The following is a 14,657-nucleotide window of genomic DNA, read 5'->3' as shown; positions in this document are numbered from 1 at the left end:
GATCGGATCACGGGGGGGGGGACCGGAGCACAGGGAGGGGGCACCGGAGCGCGGGGGGAGCGGGCAGGAGGACGGGGGAGCCGGCAGGCGGACGGAGGGGACCGGACCCCGTAACGGAGCTCCGGGGGGGCGATCGGTGGGGTGGGGTGGGGGCAGATTAGGTTTTCCAGCCATGGCCGATGATATTGCAGCATCGGCCATGGCTGAATTGTAATATTTCACCGTTTTTTTAGGTGAAATATTACAAATCGCTCTGATTGGCAGTTTCACTTTCAACAGCCAATCAGAGCGATCGTAGCCACGGGGGGGTGAAGCCACCCCCCCTGGGCTGAAGCACCACTCCCCCTGTCTCTGCAGATCGGGTAAAATGGGAGTTAACCCTTTCACCCGATCTGCAGGGACGCGATCCCTCCATGACGCATACGCTGCGTCATAGGTCGGGAAGGCACAGACTTTCATGACGCAGCGCATGCGTCAAAGGTCGGGAAGGGGTTAATCAACTGTCCCAAGTGTCCCAAGCGGCCTAACAAGGTGCTAGCAGCGGTAGGAGAATATGACAACTGTGATGATGAATCTGACAGCTCTGAATGTAGCCTGCCTTTAAACGCTGTATTCCATTCACTTTCTATGACTTCACCCCCAAGGAGCTGAAGGAGAAGAACTCTCACTGTTCTCTCCCTATTAAGATCCTGTGTTCAGGACAGTGGATTTCCAGTGCAGCTATAATTGACTCTGGTGCAGGTGGCAATTTCATGGATATCGCATTTGCCAAGGAACATGGTATTGAAATTCAGCAAAGAGCCTCTCCAATTACCATGGAAACAGTGGATGGGTCACCTTTAATCTCTGGACCTGTGGATCAGGAGACCGTACCCCTTGAAATTTTGTTGGAGCCTAATCATCAGGAGCAACTTTCTTTCTTGCTAATTTCTTCTTCTCATTTTCCTGTGATTTTAGGCATTCCTTGGTTGCGTTTTCAGAACCCAATTATCAACTGGGAGACCAAGGAGATTATCTTTCCAACAAGGAGCAACTCAGCATTAACAGAAGCTGTCCCTGAGTCCACGGCTACGGAACCACATGTACAGGTATTTACTTTACCTTCAGCATATAAAGAGTTCTCTGACATCTGTGACAAGAAGAATGCAGATCAGCTTCCTCCACACAGGCATTATGACTGTCCCATTGAGCTGCTTCCTGGGGCAGCTGTTGTGAATTTACCTTTTTGGCTCCCTCTAGTGGTTACTAGTGATTTGACTCTGGGAATGTCTGCCATCCCTTGTATGCTCACCTGGGTCGTTAGGTCAGGGGTGTTGCTATATAAGCTCCCTGGACCTTCAGTTCAATGCCTGGCAACGTTGTAATCAGAGCTAATCTGTTGTGCTCTTGTCTACTGATCCTGGTTCCTGCTAGATTAAGCTAAGTCTGCTTTCTTGCTTTTTGCTATTTGTTTTTGTTTGCATTTTTGTCCAGCTTGTACATAATCTGTATCCTAACCTTGCTGGAAGCTCTAGGGAGGCTGGAGTTCTCCCCCCGGGCCGTTAGACGGTTCGGGGGTTCTTGAATTTCCAGTGTGGATTTTTGATAGGGTTTTTGTTGACCATATAAGTTATCTTACTACATTCTGCTATTAGTAAGTGGGCCTCTCTTTGCTAAACCTAGTTCATCTCTGTGTTTGTCATTTCCTCTTACCTCACCGTTATTATTTGTGGGGGGCTTGTATCCAACTTTTGGGGTCTATTCTCTGGAGGCAAGAGAGGTCTTTGTTTTCCTCTTCTAGGGGTAGTTAGTCCTCCGGCTGGCGCGAGACATCTAGCGACCAACGTAGGCATGTTCCCCGGCTACTTCTAGTGTTGGCGTTAGGAGTAGATATATGGTCAACCCAGTTACCACTGCCCTATGAGCTGGATTTTTGTACTTCGCAGACTTACTTGTTCCTCTGAGACCCTCGCCATTGGGGTCATAACAGGCAGCTATTCCTTTTGGTAACGTATACCCTTTGGCGGCACCTGAGCTTCAAGCCTTAAAGGAGTATATTGATGAAAATCTGGCCAAAGGCTTCATACGTCCTTCTTCCTCACCAGCAGGGGCACCTATATTTTTTGTAAAAAAGAAGGATGGGAACCTGAGACCCTGTGTTGACTATCGGGAACTTAATAAGGTAACCATACGAAACCGTTACCCTTTGCCTCTGATTCTCGAATTACTGGAGAGAGTCCGCCATGCTAAGGTGTTCTCTAAACTGGATCTTCATGGTGCTTATAATTTGGTGCGTATTCGTCCAGGGGATGAGTGGAAGACAGCATTCAGATGCTGGTATGGACACTTTGAATATCTTGTGATGCCCTTCGGGCTTTGTAACGCCCCTGCAACGTTTCAACACCTTACTAATGACATTTTCAGAGATTTGTTGGACCAGTTTGTGGTGATCTATTTGGACGATATACTAATCTTTTCTGACTCTCTACAGGAACATGAAGAACATGTCAAAACTGTTTTAAGACGTCTGAAAGAGAACCATCTGTATATTAAGCCGGAGAAATGCGAGTTCCATCATTCTGAGATACAGTTCTTAGGTTATATCATCTCTCCCCAGGGGCTGAACATGGAATCTGGTAAGATTCAGGCTATCCTTGACTGGCCGGTACCCAAGAACGTTAAGGAGGTCCAACGTTTTATTGGTTTTGCAAATTTCTACAGACGCTTCATTCGAAATTTTTCTGATATTGTCCGTCCCATTACTTCCTTGACAAAGAAGGAAAAGCCCTTTAAGTGGTCATCACAGCCTCAAGAAGCTTTTGATCGGCTTAAGATCTGTTTCACCTCAGCACCGCTGTTGATACACCCAGATCCAACACTTTCTTTCATTGTGGAGGTGGACGCTTCTGATAATGCTTTGGGGGCTATTCTCTCCCAAAGAACTGGAGAGAAGGGTCTGCTACATCCTTGTGCTTTCTTTTCCCGTAGACTAACCTCAGCAGAGAAGAATTACGACGTGGGAGACAAGGAATTGCTGGCTATTATTGCGGCTTTCAAAGAATGGAGGCATCATCTGCAAGGAGCTGCACAACAGATCATAGTGATAACTGACCATCACAATTAAGAGTTCCTTAGATCCGCTAGATGTCTTTCTCCTCGTCAGGCTCGTTGGAACTTATTTTTAAATCAATTTAACTTTGTTATCTCGTACCGTCCAGGTTCTCGTAATGGGAAGGCTGATGCTTTATCCCGAATCCATGCTGCGGATTCCATACTTGGAGCCCCGTCCAAGACCATTCTATCTGATGCCAATTTCATTGGAGTTATCCACGATCAGGACTTGTGGAAGGAGTGCAGGGAGGCTTACGACGGTGATGTATTTCTGGCCAACCCACCTGTGGATATTAATCTTGTCTTTAAGGGTGGCATGTGGTTCAGAGATCGACGTATCTACGTCCCTGAGGTCGTCCGTCTGCAGATCCTCAAGTTGGTACATGACTCCAAGTTGGCTGGTCACAGGGGGGTACAGAAGACACAAGAGTTCCTGAGCCGATTCTTCTGGTGGCCAACTTGCCTGAAGGATACCAAGGACTATGTTCTCTCTTGCGAGGTATGTGCTCGTTACAAGACTCCTCATGTGGCACCTACGGGTCTTCTACAACCATTACCTGTTCCATCCCGCCCTTGGGGTTCTATATCAATTAACTTTATTGTGGAGCTGCCTACATCGGGGGGCATGAATACAATCATGGTGGTAGTTGATCGCCTGACTAAAGCTGCTCATTTTATTCCGTGCACTGGCCTCCCCTCAGCTAAAGATACAGTGAACTTGGTTATACAGAATGTCTTTTGGTTGCATGGGGTTCCGGATGAGATCATCTCTGACCGTGGAGTACAGTTCACTTCAAGATTCTGGAAGGGGTTTTGCTCTGCACTCAATATTAATGTCTGTCTCTCTTCCGCTTACCATCCCCAGACAAATGGTCAGACTGAGCGGACCAACCAGACACTGGAACAATATCTAAGATGCTATGTCAGCTGTTGTGAACTCTGTTTTGGGGCTCCCTCTTGTGGTCACAACTGGTACTGTGTGAGTGCTGTCTTTGGGCTCCCTCTGGTGGCTCTTTGTGTCATTCTGCAGGTCTGAGGCTTGATCAGCTGTCTGTTAGCTGGTTTCCTATTTAGTTCACCTGGACTCTCAGTTGTTGCCTGCTGTCAATGTCTTCAGTGCTATTTTGGAGCTCTCCTGCAGTCCTTCGTTATCAGTCTCTTCAAGAGAAGCTAAGTTTCTGTTTGTTCATTTTTTGATCATCAGTGTTCAATATGTTTCTTGGTTTATTATCTGTCTTTGTCCAGCTTGCTAATATGTGATTTCCTCGCTTGCTGGTAGCTCTAGGGGGCTGAGTTTCTCCCCTCACACCGTTAGTTGGTGTGGGGGTTCTTGAATTCTCAGCGTGGATATTTTGTATAGGGTTTTCTACTGACCGCACAGTTTCCTATCTGTCTTCTGCTCTCTAGTATTAGCGTGCCTCATTTGCTGAATCTGTTTCATTTCTACGTTTGTATTTTCCCCTTACCTCACCGTTATTATTTGTTGGGGACTTTCTATATCTTTGGGGTTATTTCTCTGAGGCAAGTGAGGTCTTACTTTCTTTCTCTCTAGGGGTAGCTAGTTTCTCAGGCTGCGTCGAGACGTCTAGGAATTTAGGCACGTTCACCGGCTACCTTTAGTGTTTTCGGTTAGGATCAGGTTTTGCGGTCAGTCCAGTTACCACCTCCCTAGAGCTCGTGTCTATGTTCATAAACTTAGCTAGTCCGTTTTGTGATCCTCAGCCACTAGGATCATAACAGTCAGCCATCTCCAGGATGATTGGTTGGAGTTGCTGCCGTTAGCCGAATTTTCATATAACAATTTTCAGATCGCCTCCACTAAATTTACACCTTTCTTTGCCAATCTGGGTTATCATCTGTGTATCTTACCTAGGTCTCCAATTAATTCTCCGGTTCCGGCAGTGGAGGAAAGGCTGACTGCGATGAGGCAAAATCTGGAGGTTCTGAAGGAATCCCTGACCACAGCTCAAGAACGTTATAAGAGATTGGCTGATAGATTCCGTAAACCTGCACCCATGTCCAAGGTAGGAGATTCCGCGTGGTTAGCAACTAAGAATCTGAAGTTAAACGTTCCTTCACAAAAACTTGGACAGAAATTCATTGGCCCTTTCAAGATCAACGGTATTGTGAGCTCTGTGGCCTGCCGGCTGAAGCTGCCTAGGACTATGAAGGCAGCATGGTGGCGCAGTGGATAGCACAGCAGCATTGCAGCACTGGAGTCCTGGGTTCAAGCCCCACTAAGGACAACATCTGCAAAGGGTTTGTATGTTCTCTCCGTGTTTGCGTGGGTCTCCTCCCACATTCCAAAGACATACTGATAGGGAATTTAGATTGTGAGCCCCAACAGGGACAGCGACGATAATGTGTGCAAAACTGTAAAGCGCTGTGGAATATGTTAGCGCTATATAAAAATAAATATTATTATTATTATAAGGTACACCCAGTTTTTCATGTATCTTTACTAAAGCCTGATACCTTCCAGGGACGTGTTGTGCCACCTTCGCAGCCTGTGGTGATTGGTGGGCAAGAACAATTTGTGGTGGAGGAAATTATTGATTCCAGGAGTCACAGGAATCAGCTCCAATATCTGATAAGATGGTGGCAGTGATATTCCCCTGAGGAAGACTCTTGGGAACCTGTGGAAAGCATCAATGCCCAACAGAAGATTTCTCGTTTTCATCAGAGATTCCGAGAAACCAGGTCCAGGATCGCCCTGAGGCCACTTCTAAGGAGGTTGTAATGTCAGGACTCTGAACATTTTTATTACCTTTTGTGCATTACTGCCCTTTTCCAAGATGGCGTCTTTGGTCTCATGTGCACTGTGTCTTCCTGCTATAAAACTCCACCCCAGCCTTCAGTCTGTGCTAGAGTATTCTGCCTTGCATCCAGCTCCTGACTCTGGTGACTCCCTGGCTATATACCTGCTCCTGTGAACCTGTGTGGTTATCCTGCTACTCTGCTCTGAGTTCCTGCTGCATACACCAGTTTCCAGTAATCCTCCTTCATCTGCTGCTCGTGTTTACTTCCATCTGCATTTGCTGGACATGTAAGCTGTTGCTGCTCTGCTTAAACCTGAGATTATCACCCAGGCCTTCCTGGTTGAGATAAGACATTGCTTGAACTGCCTTATAAGCATATCTATCTGTGTTTGGACTAAAACAAGGACTTATTCGTGTCAAGTATCCTCAAGAATAACTGTGCTTCATAGACTTTCTGCGTGATTGCATTTTCCTCTGTAGTTCCCTATAGACTGCTAAGCTGCATTTAATATTTACACCAAGTGTTGTGGACTTGAGTTTCTCTCTGCACCTGTTTGAATCACTGTGTGATAATATAGACTTTACCACTTATAAAACTGTGTCCTGTAGTTGTCTTGTTCCACGCAAAGAATCTCCTGAGTTATCCCCTATAATTACTACAACGGTCTACTTACTTCCACCAACTTGACGTTCCACACCCCCTGGGGACAGGTCAGGTCAGCTTGGTACAGTTTTACACAGATACCCCCCTGTACAAATGGGCCCAGGATGCACGGGGAGTGAAAGGATGTGGCCCATGCAGTCTCTGACATGGCACCACAGTCATTCACAACCCTGACAAGCTGAGAGGCCCCTTTCACTAGCACCAGTGAAACAGAACCTTATCAGTCCGGTAGGACTGCCACCAGTTCCTCGTTAGATATAGCCCTGTCCGTTAACGGGATTATATCAGGCCAGGAACCAGTCCTGGCAGTATGGAAAGTTAAAGTCATGAACACAGACGTGTGTATTCGTCGATCGAAATAAAGAGGAAGGTCACAGGGTGGCGGTTCTGGTGCCATCGGATTATGGTTGCAGACTGTATGTTATGATCCGGTGGTAGGATCACCAAACTGACCTGATAGGTAAACTTGAATAGTAGGACTAGCTCCGGGAATGTGGGAACTATACCGACCGCAATCCTGAACCTATCCACACACACTAAAGGCAGCCGTGAAGCGTTACCTAAAAACCTAGACGCCTCTTCACAGCCTAAGAAACTGGCTACCCCTAGAGAGAAAGCAAAGCCTCACTTGCCTCAGAGAAATAACCCCAAAGTTTAGACAGCCCCCCACAAATAATAACGGTGAGTTAAGGGGAAAATACAAACGTAGGAATGAAAAACAGGTTTAAGCAAATGAGGCCCGCTAACACTAAATAGACAGAAGAAAGCAAGGGATCTGTGCGGTCGGTACAAAAACTATCAAAAACTATCCATGCAGAAAGTACAAGAACCCCCACACCGACTCACGATGTGAGGGGTGCACTCTGCACCCCAGAGCTTACCAGCAAGCGAAAAATCACATATAAGCAAGCTGGACTGAACACATCATATACTGAGAAACATATTCAAGGAAACAATGAGCAAAAAGAACTAGCAAGACTTAGCTTCTCAGAAATAGACAGGTCACCAGGGAGATACAGGAGAGGTCAGAACCAGTACTGAATACAACGACAGCAGGCAACAAGTAAAGGTCCAGGTGGAGTTAAATAGGAACCAGCATAGCAGGAAATGAGGCAGATGAGCCCAGCTCCAGACCCGCAGTATCGCTAAAGGCCACCAGAGGGAGCCCAGACGGAATTCACAACAGTACCCCCCCTTGAGGAGGGGTCACCGAACCCTCACCAGAGCCCCCAGGCCGATCAGGACGAGCCGAATGAAAGGCACGAACCAAATCGGCCGCATGGACATCAGAGGCGACAACCCAGGAATTATCCTCCTGACCATAGCCCTTCCACTTAACCAAGTACTGAAGCTTTCGTCTCGAAACACGAGAATCCAAGATCTTCTCCACCACATATTCCAATTCTCCCTCGACCAAGACCGGAGCAGGAGGATCAACAGAAGGAACCACAGGCACCACATATCTCCGCAACAATGACCTATGGAACACATTGTGAATGGCAAATGATGCTGGGAGGTCCAAACGAAATGACACAGGGTTGAGGATCTCCAAAATCTTATAAGGACCGATGAAACGAGGCTTGAACTTAGGAGAGGAAACCTTCATCGGAACATAATGAGAAGACAACCATACCAAATCCCCCACACGAAGTCGGGGACCCACACAGCGCTGGCGGTTAGCAAAGCGCTGAGCCTTCTCTTGTGACAACGTCAAATTGTCCACCACGTGGTTCCAAATCCGCTGCAATCTATCCACCACAGAATCCACCCCAGGACAGTCAGAAGGCTCAACCTGGCCTGAGGAAAAACGAGGATGAAAACCAGAATTGCAAAAAAAAGGCGAAACCAAAGTAGCAGAACTAGCCCGATTATTGAGGGCGAACTCAGCCAATGGCAAAAAAGTCACCCAATCATCCTGATCAGCAGAAACAAAATATCTCAGATAAGTCTCCAAGGTCTGATTAGTTCGTTCAGTTTGGCCATTCGTCTGAGGATGGAAGGCCGATGAAAAAGATAATTCAATGCCCATCTTAGCACAAAAGGACCGCCAAAATCTGGACACAAACTGGGATCCTCTGTCAGACACAATATTCTCAGGAATACCATGCAAACGAACCACATTCTGAAAAAACAGTGGAACCAAATCGGAAGAGGAAGGCAGCTTAGGCAAGGGCACCAAATGGACCATTTTAGAAAAACGATCACAAACCACCCAGATAACAGACATCTTCTGAGAGACTGGAAGATCCGAAATAAAATCCATGGAAATATGCGTCCAGGGCCTCTTCGGGACAGGCAAAGGCAAAAGCAATCCACTGGCACGAGAACAGCAAGGCTTGGCCCGAGCACAAATCCCACAGGACTGCACAAAGGAACGCACATCCCGCGACAAGGAAGGCCACCAAAAGGACCTAGCCACCAAATCCCTGGTACCAAAAATCCCAGGGTGACCCGCCAACACCGAAGAATGAACCTCAGAAATGACTCTACTGGTCCATTTATCCGGGACAAACAGTCTCTCCGGTGGACAACGATCAGGTCTATTGGCCTGAAATTCCTGCAGTACCCGTCGTAAATCAGGGGAGATGGCAGACAAAATCACCCCTTCTTTGAGGACACCAGCCGGTTCAGAAACTCCCGGAGAGTCAGGCACAAAGCTCCTAGAAAGAGCATCAGCCTTCACGTTCTTCGAACCCGGAAGGTATGAAACCACAAAATCGAAACGGGAGAAAAACAGCGACCATCGAGCCTGTCTAGGATTTAGCCGCTTAGCAGACTCGAGATAAGTCAAATTCTTGTGATCCGTCAAGACCACCACACGATGTTTGGCTCCCTCAAGCCAATGTTGCCACTCCTCAAATGCCCACTTCATTGCCAACAACTCCCAATTACCAACATCATAATTCCGCTCGGCAGGCGAAAACTTTCTTGAAAAGAAAGCACATGGCCTCATCACTGAGCCATCAGAGCTTCTCTGTGACAAGACAGCCCCTGCTCCAATCTCAGAGGCATCAACCTCGACCTGGAAAGGCAGAGAGACATCCGGCTGACGCAAGACAGGAGCCGAAGAGAACCGACGTTTGAGCTCCTGAAAGGCCTCCACGGCCGCAGGAGACCAATTCGTCACATCAGAACCCTTCTTGGTCAAATCCGTCAAAGGCTTAACTACACTGGAAAAATTAGTGATGAAGCGACGGTAAAAATTAGCAAAGCCCAAGAACTTCTGAAGACTCTTTACCGATGTAGGTTGAGTCCAGTCATAAATAGCCTGGACCTTGACTGGATCCATCTCAATGGTAGAAGGAGAAAAAAATAAAGCCCAAAAAGGAAACCTTCTGGACTCCGAAGAAACATTTAGAGCCCTTCACAAACAAGGCATTGGCTCGCAGGACCTGAAATACCATCCTGACCTGCTTCACATGAGATTCCCAATCATCAGAAAAGACCAAAATATCATCCAGGTACACAATCATAAACCTATCCAGATACTCTCGGAAGATGTCGTGCATGAAGGACTGGAACACAGAAGGGGCATTAGAAAGCCCAAAAGGCATCACCAAGTACTCAAAATGGCCTTCGGGCGTATTAAATGCTGTTTTCCATTCATCGCCCTGCTTTATACGCACAAGATTATACGCTCCACGAAGATCTATCTTGGTGAACCAACCGACCCCCCTAATCCGAGCAAACAGATCGGACAACAGTGGCAAAGGATACTGAAATTTGACCGTGATGTTATTTAGAAGGCGATAATCTATACAGGGTCTTAGAGAACCATCCTTCTTGGCCACAAAAAAGAACCCCGTACCCAAAGGGGACGAGGACGGGCGAATATGCCCCTTCTCCAAAGACTCCTTGATATAACTCCGCATAGCGGCATGTTCTGGTACAGACAAATTAAAAAGTCGTCCCTTAGGGAACTTACTACCAGGAATCAAATTTATGGCACAATCACAATCCCTATGAGGGGGTAGGGCACTGGACTTGGGCTCATCAAATACATCCTGGTAGTCCGACAAAAATTTCAGGGACTTCAGAAGGAGTAGAGGAAGCAATTGACACCAAAGGAGCATCGCCATGAATTCCCTGGCAACCCCAACTTGACACAGACATTGCTTTCCAATCCAGGACTGGATTATGAGCCTGCAGCCATGGCAGACCTAACACGACAACATCATGCAAATTATGTAACACAAGAAAGCGAATCACCTCCTGATGTGCAGGAGTCATGCACATGGTCACTTGAGCCCAGTACTGAGGTTTATTCTTGGCCAATGGCGTGGCATCAATTCCCTTTAGTGGAATAGGGAATTGCAAAGGCTCCAAGATAAAACCACAGCGCCTGGCAAAAGACAAATCCATCAAATTCAGGGCAGCACCTGAATCCACAAAAGCCATAACTGAGTAGGATGACAGAGAGCAAATCAAAGTAACAGACAAAATGAATTTAGGCTGTACAGTACCAATGGTGACAGACTTAGCGAAGTTTTTTGTGCGCTTAGAACAATCTGAGATAACATGAGCAGAATCACCACAGTAAAAGCACAACCCATTCTGACGTCTGTGATTTTGCCGTTCAATTCTGGTCAGAATCCTGTCACATTGCATAGACTCAGGCTTCTGCTCAGAAAATACCGCCAGATGGTGCACTGGTTTGCGCTCCCGCAAACGCCGATCAATCTGAATGGCCAAAGACATTGACTCATTCAGACCCGCAGGCGTGGGGAACCCCACCATAACATCCTTAATGGCTTCATAAAGACCCTTTCTGAAAATCGCTGCCAGGGCACACTCATTCCACTGAGTGAGCACAGACCATTTCCTAAACTTCTGACAATAAACCTCTGCTTCATCCAAACCCTGGGAGAGAGCCAGCAAAACCTTTTCTGCTTGGTCTACCAGATTAGGTTCCTCATAAAGCACTCCAAGCGCCAGAAAAAACGCATCCACATTTTGCAATGCAGGATCTCCTGGCGCCAGAGAGAATGCCCAATCTTGAGGGTCACCACGCAACAAAGAAATAATAATTTTAACTTGCTGAACCGGATCACCAGAGGAACGAGGTCTCAGAGAAAGGAATAATTTGCAATTATTTTTAAAGTTCAAAAACCTAGATCTGTCTACGGAGAACAGCTCAGGAATAGGTATCTTAGGCTCTGACATAGGACTGTGAACTACATAATCCTGAATGCCTTGTACCCTAGCAGTGAGATGATCCACACTAGAAGACAGACTCTGAAGGTCCATAGCTGCAGCTGAATTCTGAACCACCCAGAGATTAAGGGGAGGAGAGAGGCTAGACACACTGCAGAGGAAAAAAAAAAAGTGAACTCAGGATTTCTCTTATCCCTCTTTTGCGATGCATTAACTCTTTACGGGCCTGCTGTACTGTTATGATCCGGTGGTAGGATCACCAAACTGACCTGATAGGTAAACCTGAATAGTAGGACTAGCTCCGGGAATGTGGGAACTATACCGACTGCAATCCTGAACCTATCCACACACACTAAAGGCAGCCGTGGAGCTTTACCTAAAAACCTAGACGCCTCTTCACAGCCTAAGAAACTGGCTACCCCTAGAGAGAAAGCAAAGCCTCACTTGCCTCAGAGAAATAACCCCAAAGTTTAGACAGCCCCCCACAAATAATAACGGTGAGTTAAGGGGAAAATACAAACGTAGGAATGAAAAACAGGTTTAAGCAAATGAGGCCCGCTAACACTAAATAGACAGAAGAAAGCAAGGGATCTGTGCGGTCGGTACAAAAACTATCAAAAACTATCCACGCAGAAAGTACAAGAACCCCCACACCGACTCACGATGTGAGGGGCGCACTCTGCACCCCAGAGCTTACCAGCAAGCGAAAAATCACATATAAGCAAGCTGGACTGAACACATCATATACTGAGAAACATATTCAAGGAAACAATGAGCAAAAAGAACTAGCAAGACTTAGCTTCTCAGAAATAGACAGGTCACCAGGGAGATACAGGAGAGGTCAGAACCAGTACTGAATACAACGACAGCAGGCAACAAGTAAAGGTCCAGGTGGAGTTAAATAGGAACCAGCATAGCAGGAAATGAGGCAGCTGAGCCCAGCTCCAGACCCGCAGTATCGCTAAAGGCCACCAGAGGGAGCCCAGACGGAATTCACAACACTGTAATGCTGGGTGATGGTGAACTGACCTACTGCTAGCAAGAAAGAGCAGTGTGTCGGTGACACTTGGCCCTAGCCGTCCCACTGCCATACACCCTTGAGGGTAAGGGTATTCTCTTCATCCGCCTCCTTGTCCTGGAAAGGGGGAACTTTCGCAAAGCCCTTTCCAGGCAGTGAGCAGCACGAAGGCTGGTGACCAGACACACAAACAGCAGACAGGGCATCACACACAAATTGGATTACAAAAATATTTAAACACAAGTTGTAATTAGTGATGAGCGAGTATACTCGCTGCTCTGGTTTTCCCCGAGCATGCTTGGGTGATCTCCGAGTATTTGTGACTGCTCGGAGATTTCATTTTTTGTCAATTCAGCTGCATGATTTGCGGCTGCTAGCCAGCCTGACTACATGTGGGGATTGCCTGGTTGCTAGGCAATCCTCACATGTATTCAAGCTGTCTAACAGCCGTAAATCATGCAGCTGCGTCAACAAAAATTAAATCTCAGAGCACTCACAAATACTCGGAGACCACCCAAGCATGCTCAAGGAAAACCCAACCAACGAGTACACTCACGCGTCACTAGTTGTAATAGAACAAAATAGGTGAAAAGACAAGGTTGATGAATACTTTCACAATCCACTGTATATCTTTCCTCATGTTGATGACTTCTCCTTAGTGCCAGATATGTGATATTATTAATTTAGTAGATTGATTTAAATAACCATCATTATGTATAAAGGATGCGTGAAGTGGATTGACTGCATTATGAGCTATTATTGTGTTCATCCCATGTTTTAAAACCTTGTGTCTTTTCTGAAAACAGATAATGCCAAATGTTTTATGTGTTATCTTTTATTTTTCAGTTACAAGATTTTAGAATATATGTGCCCTCCTGGCTATTTTCACAAAAATAGAAGTATATTACTAATATTCAGCCCAGTACAATAAATCAAAAAATATAACGTTTCACCTAATATTTGAATAACCATTTGGTTTATTATTTTAGATATACTGCGCTTAATTTCTCACAGAAATATTGTCAATATTTTACTCTGAGTGTGGTGGAACATTCCATTCTTTATCCATGTGTTTAGACCCATTGTACAGTGTATGAGCTGTGGAAACTATTATGTGAGAAAATATTTGATTCTACTATATGTAGCCTTTTAACTAAGTAACATTGATCCTTTATTTTTCCTATAACCAGGGACCATCAGGTTAAGGATAGGTTAACACTTATCTTTTTGTTAGCTAGTTAATTAGTTAGTTCATTCAAGGCCTAGGCACAAGGAGGTAACTCTTTGGTGTAGGGTTCTATCTAAAAGAGTTGCTAGCAGATGGGCATACACACTTTGATCGGAATGTGACATTAAGAACTTCACAATTTTATGTATTTACCAATAGTGGAATTCATGTATTTAACCCCTTAGTGACAGAGACAATTTGGTATTTAATGACCAAGCCCATTTTTACAATTCTGACCACTGTCAATTTATGAGGTTATAGCTCTGGAACATTTCAACGTATCCCACAGATTCTGAGATTGTTTTTTTTCGTGGCAAATTGTACTTCATGATAGTGGTAATATGTCTTCGATATAACTTGCGTTTATTTTCAAACTTTTAATTTTTGTACACTTAAATCAGAGAGATATGTCACACAAAATACTTAATAAATAACATTTCCCACATGTCTACTTTACATCAGCACAATTTTGGAAACAATTTTTTTTTGTTAGGGTGTTATAAAGGTTAAAAGTTGACCAGCGATATCTCATTTTTGCAACAAAATTTGCAAAACCATTTTTTTAGGGACGACCGCACATTTGAAGTGAGTTTGAGGGGTCAAAATAACAGAAAATACCCAAAAGTGACACCATTATAAAAACTGCACCCCTCAAGGTGCTCAAAACCACATTCAAGAAGTTTACTAACCCTTCAGGTGCTTCACGAGAACTAAAACATTTACTTTGGAACCAATTTTTTTTAT

The sequence above is a fragment of the Ranitomeya variabilis genome, chromosome 2, assembly GCF_051348905.1.
Source record: "Ranitomeya variabilis isolate aRanVar5 chromosome 2, aRanVar5.hap1, whole genome shotgun sequence".
NCBI lineage: Eukaryota > Metazoa > Chordata > Amphibia > Anura > Dendrobatidae > Ranitomeya > Ranitomeya variabilis.
Note: the sequence above shows the minus strand (reverse complement) of the source record.